This window comes from Capra hircus, chromosome 8 (genome assembly GCF_001704415.2).
Source record: "Capra hircus breed San Clemente chromosome 8, ASM170441v1, whole genome shotgun sequence".
Taxonomy (NCBI): Eukaryota; Metazoa; Chordata; class Mammalia; order Artiodactyla; family Bovidae; genus Capra; species Capra hircus.
In genome coordinates, this window is record NC_030815.1 from 29,079,008 (window position 1) to 29,103,322 (window position 24,315).

At 39.8% G+C, this 24,315-nt stretch overlaps 1 pseudogene; it reads left to right on the plus strand.

The window, feature by feature from the left end:
- On the plus strand, positions 23,136–23,818 carry LOC108636653 (annotated as a pseudogene).

Sequence of the window (24,315 nt, forward strand, 5' to 3'; positions counted from 1 at the left end):
TCTGACATCCCAGATGAACAGAAACTCGACACGGCTTAACAATTTATGCAGGTGATTTCATTGCTTCTGACATTTCTATCACACTATACATATAATTTATTTATTTATTTTTCCTCTGAGAAGTTGGAGGACACGTTTCCTGAGCCCTGGGGACTCAGACTGCTGGTCCCTTCAATGGAGCCTTCTCTTGCTTCCTGGGCAGGTTCCCAGCCTCCGCTGGGCTAGTAGTGTTGTGGATGTGTCTTTCTTAAAATAATTGCCTGTTGTCCAGACAGTTCTCCTTCTATACTTTTTGTTTGGCCTACTCTGCTGCAAGCTGAGTCAGAGCGCCCTTTGGGTCTTATTCATTTTTATTTATTTATTTATTTATTTTTACCCCCTGTGATGCCTTATATATAAAATGTACTTGATAAAAGTGTAATATTGTGGGTCCTCTCTTTATAGAAATTATACTTGTAGCATGCTACAATTAAGAAATACAAATTTTACTTTATAGCCAATAGTTTGTTAATCACACAGTACATATATATTAGAAAAACATAGAAAATATTGTTAAATAAAAGGAAAATGTTCTGTAGTTACCCTTCTCAGAAGTTGCCACTGTTAATATTTGGGCATATATTCTTCCAGAATTTGAAGAAGATGGTGAAGAAAAACACTTATTGAGTTTTTATTGAGTCCTCACTGTGTGCCAGGCACTGTGCTAAGCATTCCATGTAGAAGTTCTCACACCATCCACCTGTTCATACTGTGAGAGGGCAACTCTTATTTTCTCCATTTCAGAACGCGAGGCACTGAGGTTTAGGGAGGTTAAATAACTTACTCAAGGTCACGTGACTGACTAGTAGCTTAGCCTGGATTTGAACCCACACAATTGAGCCCAAGCACACATGAGCATGGTGATGAAAGTGCATATATCCAGAGCCAGACTAACTGGGTTAAAACCCCAGTTCCTCACTAACAAGCTGTGTGACCACAGGCAAGCTAATTAGTCTTTTTGTGCCTTAATCCCCATTCCTTTATCTTTAAAATGGGGTTAATACTGATATTAACCCCAAACTCTGCACAGAATTGTAAACAGGATAAAATGAAATAATTTATGTGAAGTACTTAGAACAGTGCCCACCTATATATAGTAAAATCCTAATTGTTAGCTTTATAATACTATGTTCATTGAATAAAGGTCACCATACTATAATCTTCTTTGTGAACTTTTTATTTATTATACTGTGAGCATCATTTTAGTTCTAAATATACTTGTACCACATGATTTACAGGACCATACAATAATCTAGTTCTTTGAATGTACCATAATTTACATAACAAATTTCCTGTTTCTCCAGGATATGGGCATCACAAGATGCGGATGGTTGCAAGAACCATGGCAGGGTTAACGTAAGGTAGATCCTCAATAGAGATTTGTTGACTGATTGAATGAATGCATATTGTTGAAGTTATTTGCAGTTTTTCACTATTACTCATGTTTTTAAGAATTCTTTTATTTGCAGGAGGTTTTGATGTTTAAAAATTTCCCTGTGCGGTAAAACATCACCTCCTAATCATTGTTTAAGAACCAAAATGTAACTCTTAAACTGATGTAAAGACCCATTGAGTCTAAGGGTACCCATTTGGTCCAAGAGAAAAAAATACTTAAGCTAAAGTAAAGGTACATGGTTACATTTAAAATAATAACTTTAAAGAGTCTCTTTCATGAAATTGTTTTCAAAGAGTGTTTTACTATGTGGGTAAATTTTAACAAAAATTGCTCCAATTAACTCCAAGTACAGTGACACACATAATGCTTTGATTACACATGTGAAACTCATTTAGTCAAGAGACTTCGAGTAGGAAAAAAGGCAACTTTGTGGGAAAAAAGAAATCTCCATTCCAATAATGATGGAGTAGTTTCCCAAGATCTAATCACATGCACATTTAGAAGAAAGCATTTTAGATTCTTTGTCACAGCAACGTCTGGTGACTTTCTAACTTTTCCCAAACAGCTCCACTCTGCCTTCGGAATTCCATCTTGTGTTACACAGATCTGTGAAGTTGCCTGTGGAGACTTAGGAAACTTGGAACGTTTTCCGTTTCACTTGAAAAAATGTGCTACTATTCTTCAGTCCATTGACCTACGGAGGAAAGTAGTGATGAATGGAGAGGCAAGATGAATGAGGTGAGGAGGACCACTTCACGTGTTGTCCTGATGTAGTAAACAACTCAGAGAATGCCTTTCAGGAGATGATGAACCTGGCCAACAGAACGTATTGACCAGAAGGAAGATAAACAGTTGATGACTAGCTTGAGCAACAGCTGTAGCAAAAGATTACTCCAGAAAGGGAGGAAATCTAGAATGCAGCCAAGGATATCCTTTTTTTCAGTTGAGACTGTGTCGCTTCTAGATAGATTTTGTTTTTCGGCCTTGAACTAAAGTGTAAACCATATAGTCCAGCTTGTTTTGAGGGATAAACATGGAAGTTGCTTCAGACTTAAGTGTCAGTTTTGCTTTCATTTTGGTTTTGTTCAGTCTGAAAATGATAGTAGCTGGCTACCTGCTACTGTAGTTACATCACTTGGAGCCTAGACTGAAAATGTAGTGGGAGACTGCAGATCTGTGAATGACAGTGGAACAGCTCACTAGCCATCGTAAAAGGAAATAATTTTTGGATAGTTTGGCCTAAACTCCTCTCACAGCCTAACCGAATAGGAGTATGATGTAAAAATAATCTTCCCAGGGTTCAGTTCAGTTCAGTTCAGTCGCTCAGTCGTGTCCGACTCTTTGCGACCCTATGAATCGCAGCACGCCAGGCCTCCCTGTCCATCACCAACTCCCGGAGTTCACTCAGACTCACGTCCATCGAGTCCGTGATGCCATCCAGCCATCTCATCCTCTGTTGTCCCCTTCTCCTCCTGCCCCCAATCCCTCCCAGCATCAGAGTCTTTTCCAATGAGTCAACTCTTTGCATGAGGTGGCCAAAGTACTGGAGCTTCAGCTTCAGCATCATTCCTTCCAAAGAACTCCCAGGGTTACATTCCCCTTATTTTCTCTTTTAATCTGCTTCTCAGTTTTTGCTTCTCCTGTTCTCTACTTTTGATTCTTCCTCTTCTATTCTCCTTTCCCCTTGCTTTTAAATGTATTTCTCCTTTTTTCCTACATCTTTTCCCCCACCCCCACGGCTACCCCCCTTTTCCTCTCTCTCTTGTTCCCCTTTCTTCTCCATGCCTCTCAGGTTTTAAACTGCCAACTTCTAAACTTCATGGAGCTGCAGTATTATTTTGATGGCAATTGTGAAAAAATTTTACTGCTTGTAATTTTAAAATAGTTTGAGGTCAGTATTTATTTTTCCAAGGAAAAACTTGGGCTCTACTTTTTCTGATTTTAGTTTTATTACCTAGTATAAAGCACTTCAGTAAGGTCTGGCACAGGAAAAGTACTACATTAAATCTTAGCGATTAGTATTCCCTTGATTCAGATTTTCCTTCTGGAACAGTTGACCTTGAAAGCAAAAAAGATTTCCTCTGTTTTCCCTAAACAGTTCAAGATGGCCAGTTGCTGTTGTCCTTACCGATGCTCTTAAGGATGGAGTGTTCCCTCTTTTTCCAGCCCCCTGTTTTAGTAGATCATTATTAAATTGTCTATCCAAACTTTATTTCTGTGTAATTTAAGCTCACTTAGCAGAAAGAACAAATAAACAATGCTTCCTTGAGGTAACAGTTAAAATTCTAGGAAATGCCTCTTTGAACCTTTTATAGCGTAGTCCATGGACAGAGGATGGGCTTTGGGGCCCAGGTCCATGAGCAAAGCATTTACACTGTTTTAGCATCTGATTCTTCATCTATCAGGAAAGATTATGAGGACTGTTGTGAAAATTAAAGAAATCCAAGCTGACAGGACACCTAGACCCCATGTTTGGTGAGAGCCTGATAAATGGCAGCATAAACCTCTGGAGCTCCCAGTGTGCAATATTCTTCTCATGGAAATGCTACTAATTCTCCCTCCTACGTCTCCATGATCTGTAAATAATGAGTGTGGTTTGGGAGCATTAAAATCAGAGAGATCAGAGATCACTAGGTATGCACAGAGAGGGAGAAACAGGGACAGCCTATCAGTCTATGCACCTTGCGCCCACGGGCACAGAGACTGCCTCTTTGGCAGCTGAGTGCCTAAACCTGGGAACTTCCCATTGTAGAGCTAGGAGAAGTAGTGGGAGTATCCCATGCTGAGTTAACTGCTTGCAAAAAACTTGTGTAGGAGGACCTGCCTCTGGGATTACCTCTCCTCTGCCTCCCCACAGGCGTTACACTAGTATCTGGTTGGTGTAGAAGCCAAGCAAATGTGATAAAGGTTTCTCTTTCACGTGTAAGAGTTATACAAGACAGTGTCATGTGTATGTGTGTGTGTGTGTGTGTGTGTGTGAGAAGGAGAGATGGAGAGACAAAGTAATGGAATTAAACCCTTCTCATAGCAATACTTGAAGTACCCTTAGAACTTGAACAATTTCATGTACAGTTTCTTGGTACTTTCCCCAAATTAACCTAAAAATGCTGAAACCAAAACTGATCCAGTCCAGAAATGTTTTTATGAAAATTCATATTGGATGCATTCTTAAGGTTTCAAAGGTTCTGACTTGCAGGTCATTGTTTACTGTGGTCATCTCTGTGGTCATCTGTGAGCTGGACACCAGCCATTTAATTGTAACATCATTAGTAGATAAAGTGATCCAGCTTGCAAGTGATTTACTTTCTGACCAAATAGATAAAAATGAATTCAAATTTTTCTCTACAAGGACATCTCTGACTTGCTTTCGTTATGCCTTTCTGGATGAAGAAAAAGAGGGTGGCAAGATGACTGGCAGGTGGAATCTTCTTTGGCCCAAGATGTAAACCTCATTGGTGATGGCTGTTGTGACTAGTTATATAGAGGTAAACCTTGCAGAAAATGGGATGTATTGAATCACTGTTGATTCTGAAGTGCAGCCATAATGCTTTAATAATTCAATATTTTGCTTGCTCAAATTCATCTTTCTCAGGTATGCCTATAGACAGTACCTTGCTGATGAGTGACAGTCTGAGAAAATCCGTCTCTTGGAGAATCTGTATATGAAGGTGTATCTAGTGCTATTAGGAAAGAGATGAAAATTGGACAACAAGAGGGGAACAGGCTAAATCTGTGGGCGTCTAGTGTTTAAGAAGGAGGAAGGACAGCCACCTTTCCTCCTGGGTGACCATAGAAGAGATCCTGTGAATGAGGACACTTATTTCTCAGAATCTGAAATTGTATGACAATCTCTGAGGTTGTGGGACTCTTCTCAGGCCACAGACCTCAAAGATGTGGCCAGATAGGCTGGGAGGGGTCTCAGTCTATCCAATAGAGTTTCCTTTTTCCTACAGTTTCAGGAGACAAAGGACGATTGGGTAAGAGAATGGAATAGTGGGAGGCAATAATGGGAGAGACTTCTGTAGGCATCCTATATACTCCTATGCTTCTTGATGAGCATGCCGAGAACACAAGGCAACATCACTTTACACCCAGACCGTTGCTCAGGACGGTGCTCACTCAAGCAGTGAGCAAGCTTGAGGCATGAAGTAAAGTCTCCCCTTGGGACAACACAGACTTGATTATGCTTCCTATGACATGGTGAGTTCCCAGCGCTTTGTATTTCTCTCTTGTAAAGGAGTGCCTCCCACCCACTGTGTGTGGGCATCTGTCTGGACCTACACATAGCCTCTACTTGAAGGCCAAGTGGAACTGATGGAGACATGCTAATGCTCACGGTGCTTACTGTGCCATGCGTCCCACATCTCTAACCAGATACCTCATGTCTTCTTGCTAGCATCCATGAAAATGGTAGCAGGGTAACAAGTTAAAATCAAATCTCAGACCTAACAGGAAAGGAATACAAAAGTTTACTGAAGTGTCTCAAAAAGTACTTGAACCTTTACCGAAGCACTTTTTTTCCCCTCTGTCTCTCATAAAGTTGCTCACCCATCCTTAAAAACCAACAATAAGCTCCAAGGTTCTTGGCAAAGCTGTAGAATTCTTGGACTCCTTAAATTTGACCTCGAGAGTCACTGAACTTCCTGAATTCTTCCTTCAGCACAAGAAAGAGGCCGTGAGAGAACTGATGCTGTGTGTTTGATAGCGGGCAACTGCGGTCTTGGAGAGGTCAGCCAGCCAATCTTGCCCTAAGGCTATGTACTTAAGGCAGCCCAATTTTCAAACATCTCCAGAGATTGAGTGAATTTAGCTATATTCCCTCAGGAGCCCATTGTAACATTTCACCTTTTCCCTTTTAGGATGTTTTTCTGCTTTATAATTTAAATAGAATGAAAAGGCATATCATGAAAGTCTTTCCTCCTCTTTCCTTTTGTGGACTTCCATGGATATTTAGAAAACTGATCAGAGAGGGAAAAACAAAGCATTGTGAAGTTCATTGTCATTTTCTTTTCTCAAGGTTGGCTGAATGGTGTTTCAATTTTATTTAAAAATCTTTCTCTGTGAATGTCATTCCTGTAACTGTTCTCTGATGATTTCTCCAAGGGAAATAGGAAATAAACTCACTTATACTGTCTCAAGATTGTCTTTCCACCCTGACAACCCTTGCATATACTTTTCTTTGTCTGCCAGAGACTTCCATGAGCACCATCTCCTAGGGATTGTATTAAGTGGATCCTTTAATTAGGACACTGGAATGATTAAGTTCTAAGACCACTTCCAATATAAGGTTTATATTATTGGGTGAATCCTATGTCCCTAGTTTATGCACATCTGTGTAAAGTAGCAACCACTTAATCCATTATTGCTGAGATAGCATGAAAAATTGTCATTATTTGTCCAACAGAGCGTGTGTTTCCAAGGATGCATTTAACAAGCGACATCATCATTTCTATATGCTTCCTTATAAATATGTTTTGCCCTTGTATTTCAATTTTTAGTAGGCTTATTACTATTGATAATAAGATACCATCAGTATCTTACAATTAAAAACCAATCTGTTTAGAGAGGGAAAGATGGCGGAGGAATAGGACGGGAAGATCACTTTCTCCCTCACAAATTCCTCAAAAGAACATTTCAACGCCGAGCAAACTCCACAAAACAACTTCTGTAGGCTGGCAGAGGACATCAGGCAACCAGAAAAGCAGACCATTGTCTTCAAAAACAGGTAGGGAAAAATATAAAAGACCAAAAAGGAGACAAAGGAGGTGGGGAGGGAGCTCCGTCCCGGGAAGGGAAGCCCGTCCCGGGAAGGGAATTTTAAGAAGAGAGGTTTCCAAACACCAGGAAACACTCTCCCTGCCGAGTCTGTGGCGAGCCTTGGAAACACAGAGGGCAGCATAACAGGAAGGAAAAATAGATAAATAATTAAAACGAACAGATTACAAGCCCAACAGTAACTCCCCCAGCGGAAAAGCAGCACAGACGCCTGCATCCGCCACTGGGAAGTGGGGGCAGGGCAGGGACGCGCGGGAGGCGCGGGCTGCAGAGCCTTGTAAGAATCGGGCAGGAACGCCCCACGCGCAACCAGAACGATCTAACTTGGGCTAGCAAACCAGACTGTGGGATAGCTACCACGCGAAAAACTTGAACATAAGACACCGCCAGGACCGAGCACAGAACAAAGGACGGAACGGGAAAAGCCGGCTGCAGACCATCCCCCGCCGGGGACAGGCAGCCAGAGCCGTAAGGACTGGAAAGGGGCAATTGCAGCCCCGGAGAGACTTTACGTACCTAACTGCAAGCAGGCTCCTTTGCTAAGACTTCTGGGGGTGCTGGACAGTCACAGTCTGCCTCACAGGGTGCACCAGCGGTCCACCCAGAGAGCTGAGCGGCAGCGGCGGAAAAGGTGACAAGCCGCAGCGATTGCGCTCGCCAAACTCCTGAGCTACTCGGACCTGGGAAGGGCACAAAGCGCAGTCCCAGCTGAATCTGTGCCTCTGAGGGCTGCCTGAGCGCCGAACCTGAGCGGCTTGGACCGGGGAAGTGCACGCAGCCTAAGGCTGGCCCCAGACGGTTCCCGGCTGAGCATCGTAGAGCCGGAGCAGTTTGTGCACCGCGAGAAAGGACAGGTCAAGTGGGGCTGAGATGCGGTGTGCACACGACAGTGCTGTTTGTTGGCAGCATCCCCCCTCCCCACAGCGCGACTGAACTAGTGAGCCTAAAAAACCAGCAAACGGAAGAAGTTAAACAGAGGGAACCACCTTGGAAGTGAGCCCACACGGCCCATAACATCAGAGAAGGGCTAGATATATTTTTAATATTTTTAAAATCATTCCTTTTTTTTTTTTTTTTTGCTTTTTGCTTTTTTGTTTTTTTTTTCCTTTTTTTTTTCTAGCTTTTTTTAAATTGGTAAGTCTTCTATTTCTCCTCTAATTTTTATTTCTATAACCTATTATTACTTTTTTTTTTTTTTAAGGCAAACACCATATATACTCTTTGGATGGTTGTTAGTGTGTTTTTTTTTTTCTTTTGTTTGTTTGTTTGTTTTTTAATAATTTTTTTTCTTTCTTCCTTTTTCCTTCTGCTTTTCTTTAATATTGTATCTTTGATAATCCAACCTCTACTCTAGATTTTTAATCTTTGCTCTTAGGTTTTTGTTGTCAATTTTGTACATTTAAAAACCCAAACTTCACTACCCAAGTTTACCTGAGAGCGAGATTACTGGCTTGACCACTCTCTCCTCCTCTGGACTCTCCTTTTTCTCCACCAGGTGGCCTCTGTCTCTTTTCTCCCCCATCTCTTCTCTATCCAACTCTGTGAATCTCTGTGTGTTCCAGACGGTAGAGAACACCTAAGGAACTGGTTACTGGCAGGATTTGTCTCTCTCCTACTCATTCCTCTCTCTTATCCTCCTGGTCACCTCTGTCTACTTCCTCCCTCTCCTCTTCCCCGTATAACTCTGTAAATACCTCTGAGTGGTCCAGACTATAGAGCGCACATAAGGAAGTGACTACTGACTAGCTTCCTCTCTCCTCTCTTGATCTCACCGCATCTCATTCCAGTTACCTCTAACTACCCCCTCCATCTTCTCTTCTCCTTGTAACTCAGTGAACCTCTCTGAGTGTCCCTCAATGTGGAGAAACTTTTCATCTTTAACCTAGATGTTTTATCATCGGTGCTGTATAGATGGAGAAGTCTAGAGGCTACTGTAAAAATAAAACTGAAAACCAGAAGCAGGAAGCTTAAATCCAAAGCCTGAAAACATTAGAGAACTCTTGAATTCAGGGAACATTAAGCAATAGGAGCTCATCAAATGCCTTCATACCTACACTGAAACCAAGCTCCACCCAAGGGCCAACAAGTTCCAAAACAAGACATACCACGCAAATTCTCCAGCAACACAGGAACACTCCCCTGAGCTTCAATATACAGGCAGCTCAAAATTATCCCAAAACTTTTGATGTCTCATAACCCATTACGGGTCACTCCACTGCACTCCAGAGAGAAGAAACCCAGCTCCACCCACCAAAACTCCAACACAAGCCTCCCTAACCAGGAAACCTTGACAAGCCACTGATAGAACCCCACCCAAAGTGAGGAAGCTCCATAATAAAGAGAACTCCACAAATTACCAGAATATAAAAAGGCCACCCCAAACGCAGCAATATAACCAAGATGAAGAGACAGAGGAATACTCAGCAGGTAAAGGAACAGGAGAGTTGCCCACCAAACCAAACAAAAGAGGAAGAAGTAGGGAATCTACCGGAGAAGGAATTCCGAATATTGATAGTGAAAATGATCCAAAATCTTGAAATCAAAATGGAAACACAGATAAATAGCCTAGAGACAAGGATTGAGAAGATGCAAGAAAGGTTTAACAAGGACCTAGAAGAAATAAAAAAGAGTCAAAATATAATGAATAATGCAATAAATGAGATCAGAAACATTCTGGAGGCAACAAATAGTAGAATAACGGAGGCAGAAGATAGGATTAGTGAAATAGAAGATAGAATGGTAGAAATAAATGAATCAGAGAGGAAACAAGAAAAACGAATTAAAAGAAATGAGGACAATCTCAGAGACCTCCAGGACAATATGAAACGCTCCAACATTCGAATTATAGGAGTCCCAGAAGAAGAAGACAGAAAGAAAGATCATGAGAAAATCCTTGAGGAGATAATAGTTGAAAACTTCCCTAAAATGGGGAAGGAAATAATCACCCAAGTCCAAGAAACACAGAGAGTTCCAAATAGGATAAACCCAAGGCGAAACACCCCAAGACACATATTAATCAAATTAACAAAGATCAAACACAAAGAACAAATATTAAAAGCAGCAAGGGAAAAACAACAAATAACACACAAGGGAATTCCCATAAGGATAACAGCTGATCTTTCAATAGAAACTCTTCAGGCCAGGAGGGAATGGCAAGACATACTTAAAGTGATGAAAGACAATAACCTACAGCCCAGATTACTGTATCCAGCAAGGATCTCATTCAAATACGAAGGAGAAATCAAAAGCTTTACAGACAAGCAAAAGCTGAGAGAATTCAGCACCACCAAACCAGCTCTCCAACAAATTCTAAAGGATATCCTCTAGACAGGAAACATGAAAAGGGTGTATAAACCATAACCCAAAACAATAAAGTAAATGGTAACGGGATCATACTTATCAATAATCACCTTAAACGTAAATGGGTTGAACGCCCCAACCAAAAGACAAAGACTGGCCGAATGGATACAAAAACAAGACCCCTCTATATCCTGCTTACAAGAGACCCACCTCAAAACAAGGGACACATACAGACTGAAAGTGAAGGGCTGGAAAAAGATATACCACGCAAATAGAGACCAAAAGAAAGCAGGAGTGGCAATACTCATATCCGATAAAATAGACTTTAAAACAAAGGCTGTGAAAAGAGACAAAGAAGGCCACTACATAATGATCAAAGGAACAATCCAAGAAGAAGATATAACAATTATAAATATATATGCACCCAATATAGGAGCACCGCAATATGTAAGAGAAATGATAACAAGTATGAAAGGGGAAATCAACAATAACACAATAATAGTGGGAGACTTTAATACCCCACTCACACCTATGGACAGATCAACTAAACAGAAAATTAACAAAGAAACGCAAACTTTAAATGATACATTAGATCAGTTAGACCTAATTGATATCTATAGGACATTTCACCCCAAAACAATGAATTTCACCTTTTTTCCAAGTGCTCATGGAACCTTCTCCAGGATAGATCACATCCTGGGCCATAAATCTAAACTTGATAAATTCAAAAAAATTGAAATCATTCCAAGCATCTTTTCTGACCATAATGCATTAAGATTAGATCTCAATTACAGGAGAAAAACTATTAAAAATTCCAACATATGGAGGTTGAACAACACACTTCTGAATAACCAACAAATCACAGAAGAAATCAAAAAAGAAATCAAAATATGCATAGAAACTAATGAAAATGAAAACACAACAACCCAAAACCTGTGGGACACTATAAAAGCAGTGCTAAGAGGAAAGTTCATAGCAATACAGGCATACCTCAAGAAACAAGAAAAAAGTCAAATAAATAACCTAACTCTACAACTAAAGCAACTAGAAAAGGAAGAGTTGGAGAACCCCAGAGTTAGTAGAAGGAAAGAAATCTTAAAAATTAGGGCAGAAATAAATGCAAAAGAAACAAAAGAGACCATAGCAAAAATCAACAAAGCCAAAAGCTGGTTCTTTGAAAGGATAAATAAAATTGACAAACCATTAGCCAGACTCATCAAGAAGCAAAGAGAGAAAAATCAAATCAATAAAATTAGAAATGAAAATGGAGAGATCACAACAGACAACACAGAAATACAAAGGATCATAAGAGACTACTATCAGCAATTGTATGCCAATAAAATGGACAACGTAGAAGAAATGGACAAATTCTTAGAAAAGTACAATTTTCCAAAACTGAACCAGGAAGAAATAGAAAATCTTAACAGACCCATCACAAGCACGGAAATTGAAACTGTAATCAGAAATCTTCCAGCAAACAAAAGCCCAGGTCCAGACGGCTTCACAGCTGAATTCTACCAAAAATTTCGAGAGGAGCTAACACCTATCCTCCTCAAACTCTTCCAGAAAATTGCAGAGGAAGGTAAACTTCCAAACTCATTCTATGAGGCCACCATCACCCTAATACCAAAACCTGACAAAGATGTCACAAAAAAAGAAAACTACAGGCCAATATCACTGATGAACATAGATGCAAAAATCCTCAACAAAATTCTAGCAATCAGAATCCAACAACACATTAAAAAGATCATACACCATGACCAAGTGGGCTTTATCCCAGGGATGCAAGGATTCTTCAATATCCGCAAATCAATCAATGTAATTCACCACATTAACAAACTGAAAAATAAAAACCATATGATTATCTCAATAGATGCAGAGAAGGCCTTTGACAAAATTCAACATCCATTTATGATAAAAACTCTCCAGAAAGCAGGAATAGAAGGAACATACCTCAACATAATAAAAGCTATCTATGACAAACCCATAGCAAACATTATCCTCAATGGTGAAAAATTGAAAGCATTTCCGCTAAAGTCAGGAACAAGACAAGGGTGTCCACTTTCACCGCTACTATTCAACATAGTTCTGGAAGTTTTGGCCACAGCAATTAGAGCAGAAAAAGAAATAAAAGGAATCCAAATTGGAAAAGAAGAAGTAAAACTCTCACTGTTTGCAGATGACATGATCCTCTACATGGAAAACCCTAAAGACTCCACCAGAAAATTACTAGAGCTAATCAATGAATATAGTAAAGTTGCAGGATATAAAATCAACACGCAGAAATCCCTTGCATTCCTATACACGAATAATGAGAAAGTAGAAAACGAAATTCAGGAAACAATTCCATTCACCATTGCAACGAAAAGAATAAAATACTTAGGAATATATCTACCTAAAGAAACTAAAGACCTATATATAGAAAACTATAAAACACTGATGAAAGAAATCAAAGAGGACACTAATAGATAGAGAAATATACTATGTTCATGGATCGGAAGAATCAATATAGTGAAAATGAGTATACTACCCAAAGCAATTTACAAATTCAATGCAATACCTATCAAGCTACCAGCCACATTTTTCACAGAACTAGAACAAATAATTTCAAGATTTGTATGGAAATACAAAAAACCTCGAATAGCCAAAGCAATCTTGAGAAAGAAGAATGGAACTGGAGGAATCAACTTGCCTGACTTCAGGCTCTACTACAAAGCCACAGTCATCAAGACAGTATGGTACTGGTACAAGGACAGACATATAGATCAATGGAACAAAATAGAAAGCCCAGAGATAAATCCACACACATATGGACATCTTATGTTTTACAAAGGAGGCAAGAATATACAATGGAGTAAAGACAATCTCTTTAACAAGTGGTGCTGGGAAAACTGGTCAACCACTTGTAAAAGAATGAAACTAGATCACTTTCTAACACCCCACACAAAACTAAACTCAAAATGGATTAAAGATCTAAATGTAAGACCAGAAACTATAAAACTCCTAGAGGAGAACATAGGCAAAACACTCTCAGACATAAATCACAGCAGGATCCTCTATGATCCACCTCCCAGAATTCTGGAAATAAAAGCAAAAATAAACAAATGGGATCTAATTAAAATTAAAAGCTTCTGCACAACAAAGGAAAATATAAGCAAGGTGAAAAGACAGCCTTCTGAATGGGAGAAAATAATAGCAGATGAAGCAACGGACAAACAACTAATCTCAAAAATATACAAACAACTTCTGCAGCTCAATTCCAGAAAAATAAACGACCCAATCAAAAAATGGGCCAAAGAACTAAATAGACATTTCTCCAAAGAAGACATACGGATGGCTAACAAACACATGAAAAGATGCTCAACATCACTCATTATTAGAGAAATGCAAATCAAAACCACAATGAGGTACCACTTCACACCAGTCAGAATGGCTGCGATCCAAAAATCTGCAAGCAATAAATGCTGGAGAGGGTGTGGAGAAAAGGGAACCCTCCTACACTGTTGGTGGGAATGCAAACTGGTACAGCCACTATGGAGAACAGTGTGGAGATTCCTTAAAAAATTGCAAATAGAACTACATTATGACCCAGCAATCCCACTGCTGGGCATACACACCGAGGAAACCAGAATTGAAAGAGACACATGTACCCCAATGTTCATCGCAGCACTGTTTATAATAGCCAGGACATGGAAACAACCTAGATGTCCATCAGCAGATGAATGGATAAGAAAGCTGTGGTACATATACACAATGGAGTATTACTCAGCCGTTAAAAAGAATTCATTTGAATCAGTTCTGATGAGATGGATGAAACTGGAGCCAATTATACAGAGTGAAGTAAGCCAGAAAGAAAAACACCAATACAGTATACTAACACATATATATGGAATTTAGGAAGATGGCAATGATGACCCTGTATGCAAGACAGGGAAAGAGACACAGATGTGTATAATGGACTTTTGGACTCAGAGGGAGAGGGAGAGGGTGGGATGATTTGGGAGAATGACATTCTAACATGTATACTATCATGTAAGAATTGAATCGCCAGTCTATGTCTGATGCAGGATACAGCATGCTTGGAGCTGGTGCATGGGGATGACCCAGAGATATGTTATGGGGAGGGAGGTGGGAGGGGGGTTCATGTTTGGGAACGCATGTAAGAATTAAAGATTTTAAAATTAAAAAAAAAAAACAAAAAAAACAAAAACAAAAATAGAGGCTTCAAACTAACTGTAAAAAAAAAAAACAATCTGTTTAAAAAGTCAAATGGAGATATAAATAATATCCTATGTGCTAACTTTCCTTCATAGTCTGATAGAGAAATATTGAAACTATCATTTTTTCCCCTTTTCCCTTGAATTTTTCAAGTTCACCCAAAACCAGGTTATTGTTTTCCTTCTTGACTTCTTCAACCATTCACTTCTCATTCACCACATGTTTATTTGGGCCTTACCTTGTACAGGCAGCTGAGATTTAATTATCTAATTGAGTGTAGTAATTTAGTATGTAACTGTTTGCATAAATTCTTTATTTTTTTCCTGGTTAATTCCTTAGTGACATTTCTCTGGCATGGGATTTCCTTGATTAGGCGTGGAGTTAACATGAGTGGGGAAGATTGTGCAAAGGTGGTCTTGGAGAAGATCCTGAGAATTCATTAAAATTCTGCTTGATTAGGTACTTAGAAGAATTTTATTTCTGCTCTTAGAAGTATTACTTTGCCTGTTACTATTATCAATCATTTTGAGTGGTGTTGCTATTAGTACACTGACCATTAAAACAAAATATTCTGCCTGTGAATTTAGTCAAATTTTAATAGTTTAAATAAAGTCAGAAAAAAGATGTTGTAGAATAACTTTTGTTGATATAAAAATGTTTATAAAATGATAAAAATCATCACTTGATGATTTAAATTTTTTTTCATTTTGCTCATAGTCATTTTCCAATTTTTCTATTATTAATACCTGTATTACTGATGTGGGACCTGTTATCCAGAGTTGTATTTTTCAATTGTTCAACGGGTCAGTAAAACCCATTAGGGCTTACGGTGATTTTGCCATATTGTGGAAAAGAGTACCATACCATTTTGATTGCTGTAGCTTTGTAGTATAATCTGAAGTCAGAGAGCCTGATTCCTCCACCTCTGTTTTTCCTTTTCAGGATTGCTTTGGCTATTCAGGGTCTTTTGTGTTTCTATACAGATTAAAAAAATATTTTTCTAGTTCTGGGAAAATGCCACTGGTAATCTGATAAGAGATTGCATTGAATCTATAATTGCCTTCAGTCCACATCCTCATTTTAAATCTGTTTGGCCAATGCTACATATAGAAGGATCTTAGAGACTAACAATGGATTTTCTTAATCTTAATTAAGAGATGACTTCAGCTGCATCCTGAATATAGTTTCCTTACCTGGAACAAATTGATCCTGTCGTGGCTACTGGACTTAACAATTGAATTGGCATTTCTCTCCAGCATTTAATTAGTATAAAATATAAAGAAACTTTCACTTCCAACTGGAACAAGCATAAACTTTGGCTAAATTGCCTTTGATAATACCAACATCATGACTTGGTTGCCTTGGGACCTTGGCCATTCCCACTCTTCAGCAAGAGATTATATAGGTCTAGTACATTGATGACATCATACTGGTAAAATCAGAGGAGTGGGAAGTAGTGAACATCATAATGCTTTGGTAAGATAGTTAACATGTTGGTCATGAGACACTTGTGTATCAAAGAGTGGGAGACAAAGTCCTAAAATATGTAAGGCTTTCTTATTTATACTTTAAGTCCTTTTGGCCTCATTGGCCACTGTAGAATAAGATCCCAGATGCGTGTGGGCAATGACCAGCATCATGCAGATACAACCTGACAGTGCCTCACCCTGGGCCTATGGCACCTGTCTCTTCCTCCCCACCTTGGAGATTCTGACAGTGTTGCCTGGGACACCCGCAGGTACCACCTTGACGTTCATGCATATATAAGCTATTAAGGTGGGGGAGTGATGGCTCCATAGAAATGTGACCCTGGATTAATCCAGTTGGGTACTCTTGCCTAGAACTTTGACTCTTAAAGGCCTGACACAGAGATGCAGGGCCAGCCAGAGATTATTTATATGGTAGTGGAAGTAAGAGTCCAGGAGTGTAATGATGAGCTTTCAGTGTTGGTATGTCAGTGGTAGAGTCCAGAACAGTTCTTGTGAGATGATTTTGGCTGTGTCCTACTAGGCTACCTTCCTTGGTTCCTGACCATTTTTTCAACATTGTTTTTGAGTCTTCATGTTGATTCTCTGAAATACTCAATAGCTTTCCAACAAGAAACTTTTCTACTTAAGTAGTTTCTACTGATTGCCATGCTGAACCCTGACTCTAAAATAGTTATACTAAATGACTTTTACAGTGATTACCTCATCTTTTTTCACTCTATTATTATATCGCTTCCATTGCATCAATGTGTATGCTTTTGTGAAGTTTTTATAAATCAACAATATTTTGACAATAATTAAGAAAACTCTGGGAGTTGGTGATGGACAGGGAGGCCTGGCGTGCTGCAATTCGTGGGGTCGCAGAGAGTCAGACACGACTGAGCAACTGAATTGAACTGAACTGAACTGAAGAACGAAATAAAAATTATGCTCTATTGGGCTTCCCTGGTGGCTCAGTTAGTAGAGAATCCACCTACAATGTGGGAGACCTGGGTTTGATCCCTGGATTGGGAAGATCCCCTGGAGGAGGGCATGGCAACCCACTCCAGTATTCTTGCCTGGAGAATCCTCATGGACAGAGGAGCCTGGTGGGCTGCAGTCCATAGGGTCACAAAGAGTCGGACATGACTGAGTGACTAAGCACACACATTAGACTTAAGTTTTTAGTTTTTCTTGGGGTTCTTTTGAGAAGATGAGTGTAAAGAGCAGAGCACTGAGTAAATATCAGTATGATTCTTAATCCTTATGAGGCTTTCTTACTGAATGTTTTGAAATAATTTTATTAAGACCCAACTAGGTGATTTATTGTAAAGTTAATGGTGTGACTTTTTATTGGATAGGCTATTTCTGTATGTTAATGAGCACAAAGGCAGAATGTAAAAATTTCCACCAAAAAGTTTTGTGAACAATAAAAATGTAAGGTTTTGTTACTGTTACTTTTGTTATATACTGTGAACTCAGTTTAACACAGGGTGACTGAAGGATCTGATGTTTGCTGGTCATTTCTTATATGAAGGTGTGATGGATCTAAACTGCCTTAGCTGAAACAGGAGAGAGATTCAAGGAGACCCAGAGGAAATATCCACAGCCAGGTACTGTAGCTGGAGAAGACACAAAGTCTATGTAGGGAAAGGTAGAGAGAGAGAGGTGGCCCTATGGATATAGAAGGATATGTTTTGGAGAAATGGAGATGTGTCATGGAGATTTTGGTGGAAAATACTTTGTGGGTGATATAAGCAATCTGTCTCCCATGAGAAATCATGAAGTCCATATTGCATACTGATGTTTGTGGATGGAAGGCTTTATTTTAAAGGAGATGAAGTATAGAGTAAAAGTAGAAACAATGTGTCAAGGCAGTTGACACTTGGATTACAGAAATCACTTTTGTAAAATCCTCTATATAACATTTTTCAATGTCTTTAACTGAGGCTCAGTGGAGCTACAGTAAGTTTTTGCTCAAGAGGTTCTTTTCTTCCCCCCCCCCCCGAATTTTAAATGGGTATAGCCCATTAACAGTGTTGTGGTAGTTTCAGGCGAATAGCAAAGGGGCTCAGCCATACATATACATGCATCCATTTCCCCCTAAACCTCCCTCCTATCCAGGCTGGCATTTAACATTAAGAAGAGTTCCATGTGCTGTACAATAGGTCCTTGTTGGTTATCCATTTTGAATATAACAGTGTGAATATAACCTTCTCAAATTCCCTAACTATCCCTTCCCCTTGGAAACCGTAAGTTCTTTATCTAGGTCTGTGAGTAAGAGGCACTTTTCTTAACTTATATCTGTTTTCACACATATTTGGCCGATTTCCACCAACCAGAGAATAGCATTTCCTGAGGTTCTACTACACACCAGCCACTAAGCCAGTTGTGTATCAAGGGTGGGGAGCAGTTCAGTGGGAGTTGCCTGCCTGGGTGAGAAGAAGCAGATTACTGGTTTGTCTAGGATTGTCTGTGAGTTGTAATAATGAAAAACAAGTCCACTTTTATTATTGCTTTAAAATTCTCTACAAATAGCTGTGAAAAGAAGAGAAGCAAAAAGCAAAGGAGAAAATAAAAAAAAAAACCAGTTTGAATGCAGAGTTCCAAAGAATAGCAAGGAGACATAAGAAAGCCTTCCTCAGTGATCAGTGCGAAGAAATGGAGGAAAACAATAGAATGGGAAAGACTAGAGATCTCTTTAAGAAAATTAGAAATACCAAGGGGACATTTCATACAAAGATGGGCTCAATAAAGGACAGAAATGGTATGGACCTAACAGAAACAGAAGATACTAAGAAGAGGTGGCAAGAAAACACAGAACTGTATGAAAAAGATCTTCACGACCCAGATAACCATAATGGTATGATCACTCACCTAGAGCCAGACATCCTGGAATGTGAACTCAAGTGGGACTTAGAAAGCATCACTATAAACAAAGCTAGTGGAGGTGATGGAATTCCAGTGGAGCTATTTCAAATCCTGAAAGATGATGCTGTGAAAGTGTTGCACTCAATATGCCAGCAAATTTGGAAAACTCAGCAGTGGCCACAGGACTGGGAAAGGTCAGTTTTCATTCTAGTCCCTAAGAAAGGCAATGCAAAAGAATGTTCAAACTACCTCACAATTACATTCATCTCACTACACTAGTAAAGTAATGCTCAAAATTCTCCAAGCTGGGCTTCAGCAATATGTGAACCGTGAACTTCCAGATGTTCAGGCTGGATTTAGAAAAGGCAGAGGAACCAGAGATCAAATTGCTAACATCTGCTGGATCATCGAAAAAGCAAGAGAGCTCCAGAAAAACATCTATTTCTGCTTTATTGACTATGCCAAAGCCTTTGACTGTGTGGATCAAAACAAACTGGAAAATTCTGAAAGAGATGGGAATATCAGACCACCTGACCTGCCTCTTGAGAAATCTGTAAGCAGGTCCGGAAGCAACAGTTAGAACTGGACATGGAACAACAGACTGGTTCCAAATAGGGAAAGGAGTACATCAAGGTTGTATATTGTCACCCTGCTTATTTAACTTATATGCAGAGTCCCTTGGACTGCAAGGAGATCCAACTAATCCATCCTAAAGGAAATCAGTCCTGAATATTCATTGGAAGGATGGCTGTTGAAGCTAAAACTCCAATACTTTGGCTATCTGATGCCAAGAGCTGACATTGAAGGTGGGAGGAAAAGGGGACGACAGAGGATGAGATGGTTGAATGGAATCACTGACTCAATGGACACGAGTTTGAGTAAACTCTGGGAGTTGGTGATGGACAGGGAGGCCTGGCATGCTGGAGTCCATGGGGTCGCAAAGAGTTGGACACGACTGAGCGACTGAACTGAACTCTGATAGGTAATATATCTCCTTTTTACTTGCACCTGGGTGTATATCTCCTCTCAATATCCTTTTTGTAATGCCACAACTTTCAGAAAACTAAGATCATGGCATCCGGTCCCATCACTTCATGGCAAATAGATGGGGAAACAGTGGAAATAGTGGCTGACTTTATTTTTCTGGGCTCCAAAATCACTGCAGATGGTGATTGCATCCATGAAATTAAAAGACGCTTACTCCTTGGAAGGAAAGTTATGACCAACCTAGACAGCATATTAAAAAGCAGAGACATTACTTTGCCAACAAAGGTCTGTCTAGTCAAGGCTATGGTTTTTCCAGTGGTCATGTATGGATGTGAGGGTTGGACTATAAAGAAAGCTGAGCGCCAAACAATTGATGCTTTTGAACTGTGGTGTTGGAGAAGACTCTTGAGAGTCCCTTGGACCACAAGGAGATCCAACCTGTCCATCCGAAAGGAGATCAGTCCTGGGTGTTCATTGGAAGGACTGATGTTGAAGCTGAAACTCCAATACTTTGACCACTTGTTGCGAAGAGCTGACTCATTTGAAAAAACCCTGATGCTGTGAAAGATTGAGGGCAGGAGCAGAAGGGGATGACAGAGGATGGGATGGTTGGATGGCATCACCGACTCCATGGACGTGGGTTTGGGTGAACTCTGGGAGTTGGTGATGGACAGGGAGGCCTGGAGTGCTGCGGTACATGGGGTCGCAGAGTCGGACGCGACTGAGCGACTGAACTGAACTGAACTGATTGCCACTACGTACGTTCTACACATGTTATCTGTTTTACCACTTAGAATAACTCTGCAAGGCATTGCCTCCCCTTATTATAGATAAGACTTGAGGAGATTCAGACCTTCACTGGAGACAAGAGCAGAGTCAAGATTTCAACCCAGCACTTCAGTCCTGCAAACCTTTTCTATCCTGACTACATCGCCCTGCCTCCTCAAGTCAGCCTGGACAGTGTAGCAGGGGCCAGGTTTTCTCTAGTCGAGGATTTGGTAGATTCTCACTGTTATCTCTTCTGCTTCTACCCTCATGGAGGGTATAGGGCCGCACTGGGCAATGGGTAGATACCTATTCTGTCCCTGGTGACAAAAATAGTTTGGTTGTCTTTGGTCTATCAAGTTCTTAGCAAGTGGGCTTTGGTTGTGAAAAGGGCTATATAAAAGCAGTGACTAAATTTGGGCCTACAGGACAGGAAAGCTGTCCTACTTTCTAAAGCACTTGGCTCAGTCTCAAGAAATAAACATAAATAGCACTGTAGCTTGTTTGTGATTAAATGCCAGTTTCTTGCATGAAAAATCTGACCTTTAAAAAAATAGCTTAAAGTAAGCCAAGTATCATGATGAACTATCAAAATTACTTCACCCTTGGTTAAAATGTGCCTTTTCTGTATGCCCGCAGTGAAAGGATGGATCCACGAAAACAGTAAATTAAGAGTTCAAAGCACTTGGGAATGCTGGCTTTGAACTGAACTAAACATTAAGCAGCAGCAGAAAAATGCTTCTTAACTGATTTTGAATTGCAGCCTTCTTTTTCCTATTTCCCCCATTTTAGGCCTCCTGTCTTCAATTCTGAATATTTATTGTTAAAATATACTTACCAAAGGTAGGTTAGTTCATCTTTGTGGCTTTCATGATAAAGAGTTTCTCTTGCTTATAAATTGACACCCCAAATAGTTTTGACTCAAGTCTAAACAAGACAAGCATATGGATTATATTTGTTTTGAAATAAACATGGCTTTAAGGCTTATCTGTGGTTGAAATAGCACAGAGGGAGAGAAAAATACAGTTTGGCCTTTTCTAACATCAAAACACTTGGAACTGTTTGGGGTCAGTTACAACCCCAGCAGAACAGATGTCTTCATTCTTTGAATTATCCTGTCATTCAGCCAGAATCCTATACCTCTAGTCAGTTGCAGGGGGGCTGGCTGGAAACTTTCCTGCTCACTTTCCATCTGCCTCCTACCCTCTGGCCCTTATTTTATGGTGGAAGTTGACTATAGAGCTATCAACCTATTAATCTAATTTTTCAGATTAAATTATGCTTTTGCCCTTGGTATCATTTTTGTCCATGTGTAATCCATAGACCCAAGGAGTGTGTTAGAAACGCAGATATCCAGCCTCCATGCTAGTCCTAATGAATCCACATCTTTGGGTAGAGCTTTGGGATCTGCATTTTAACCAGATTCCCTAACACACCAAAGTTCCAATCACTTTGTATTCCAATCACTTCATATTAACTAAAGGTTTAGTCATTCAAATTGTTAGCCTATGCATCCTTGGGCTATATATAGGTAATGATAATTTTAGTACTGCTTAAGGTTTTAATTCCACTAGTGTTTATTGATCTCCTACATTTGTGCCAGGCTTCTTCACAATCACGATTTCAGATAATGATAATTATCCAGTGAAGTATTTTATCTCATAATAAAGATGAGAAAGCTGAGGCACCCAGATGTTAGGTGACTTGTTCATACAGATTTACATAAATAGTTAATGGTGGAAGTAAGATTGAAACAGGTTTCTGACTTCATAGCCCAACTTATATTTCTGCTCTCATTGTTCTTTTGCCTAAATACCAAAATCAGATTGATTATATTCTTTGCAGCCAAAGTTGGAGAAGCTCTATACAGTCAGCAAAAACAAGACCAGGAACTGACTGTGGCTCAGATCATGAACTCCTTATTGCCAAATGCAGACTTAAATTGAAGAAAGTAGGGAAAACCACTAGACCATTCAGGTATGACCTAAATCAAATCCCTTATGATTATAAAGTGGAAGTGAGAAATAGATTTAAGGGACTAGATCTGATAGATAAAGTACCTGATGAACTATGGACTGAGGTTCGTGACATTGTACAGGAGACAGGGATCAAGACCATCTCCATGGAAAAGAAATGCAAAAAAGCAAAAATGGCTGTCTGGGGAGGCCTTACAAATAGCTGTGAAAAGAAGAGAAGTGAAAAGCAAAGGAGAAAAGGAAAGATATAATCATCTGAATGCAGAGTTCCAAAGAATAACAAGGAGAGATAAGAAAGCCTTCCTCAGTGATCGATGCAAAGAAATAGAGGAAAACAACAGAATGGGAAAGACTAGAGATCTCTTCAAGAAAATTAGAGATACCAAGGGAACATTTCATGCAAAGATGGGCTCAATAAAGGACAGAAATGGTAGGGACCTAACAGAAGCAGAAGAAATTAAGAAGAGGTGGCAAGAATACACAAAAGAATTGTACAAAAAAGAGCTTCATGACCCAGATAATCACGATGGTGTGATCACTCACCTAGAGCCAGACATCCTGGAATGTGAACTCAAGTGGGCCTTAGAAAGCATCACTACAAACAAAGCTAGTGGAGGTGATGGAATTCCAGTTGAGCTATTTCAAATCCTGAAAGATAATGCTGTGAATGTGCTGCACTCAATTTGCCAGCAAATTTGGAAAACTCAGCATGGCCACAAGACTGGAAAAGGTCCATTTTCATTCCAATCCCAAAGAAAGGCAATGCCAAAGAATGCTCAAACTACCGCACAATTGCACTCATTTCACACGCTAGTAAAGTAATGCTCAAAATTCTCCAAGCCAGGCTTCAGCAATATGTGAGCCATGAACTTCCAGATGTTCAAGCTGGTTTTAGAAAAGGCAGAGGAACCAAAGATCAAATTGCCAACATCTGCTGGATCAACGAAAAAGCAAGAGAGTTCCAGAAAAACATCTATTTCTGCTTTATTGACTATGCCAAAGCCTTTGACTGTGTGGATCACAATAAACTGTGGAAAATTCTGAAAGAGATGGGAATACCAGACCACCTGACCTGCCTCTTGAGAAACCTGTATGCAGGTCAGGAAGCAACAGTTAGAACTGGACACGGAACAACAGACTGGTTCCAAATAGGAAAAGAAGTATGTCAAGGCTGTATATTGTCATTCTGCTTATTTAACTTATGTGCAGATTACATCATGAGAAATGCTGAGCTGGAAGAAGCACAAGCTGGAATCAAGATTGCTGGGAGAAATATCAATAACCTCAGATATGCAGATGACACCACCCTTATGGCAGAAAGTGAGGAAGAACTAAAGAGACTCTTGATGAAAGTGAAAGAGGAGAGTGAAAAAGTTGGCTTAAAGCTCAACATTCAGGAAACGAAGATCATGGCATCTGGTCCCATCGCTTCATGGGAAATAGATGGGGAATCAGTGAAACAGTGTCAGACTTTATTTTTTTCGACTCCAAAATCACTGCAGATGTGATTGCAGCCATGAAA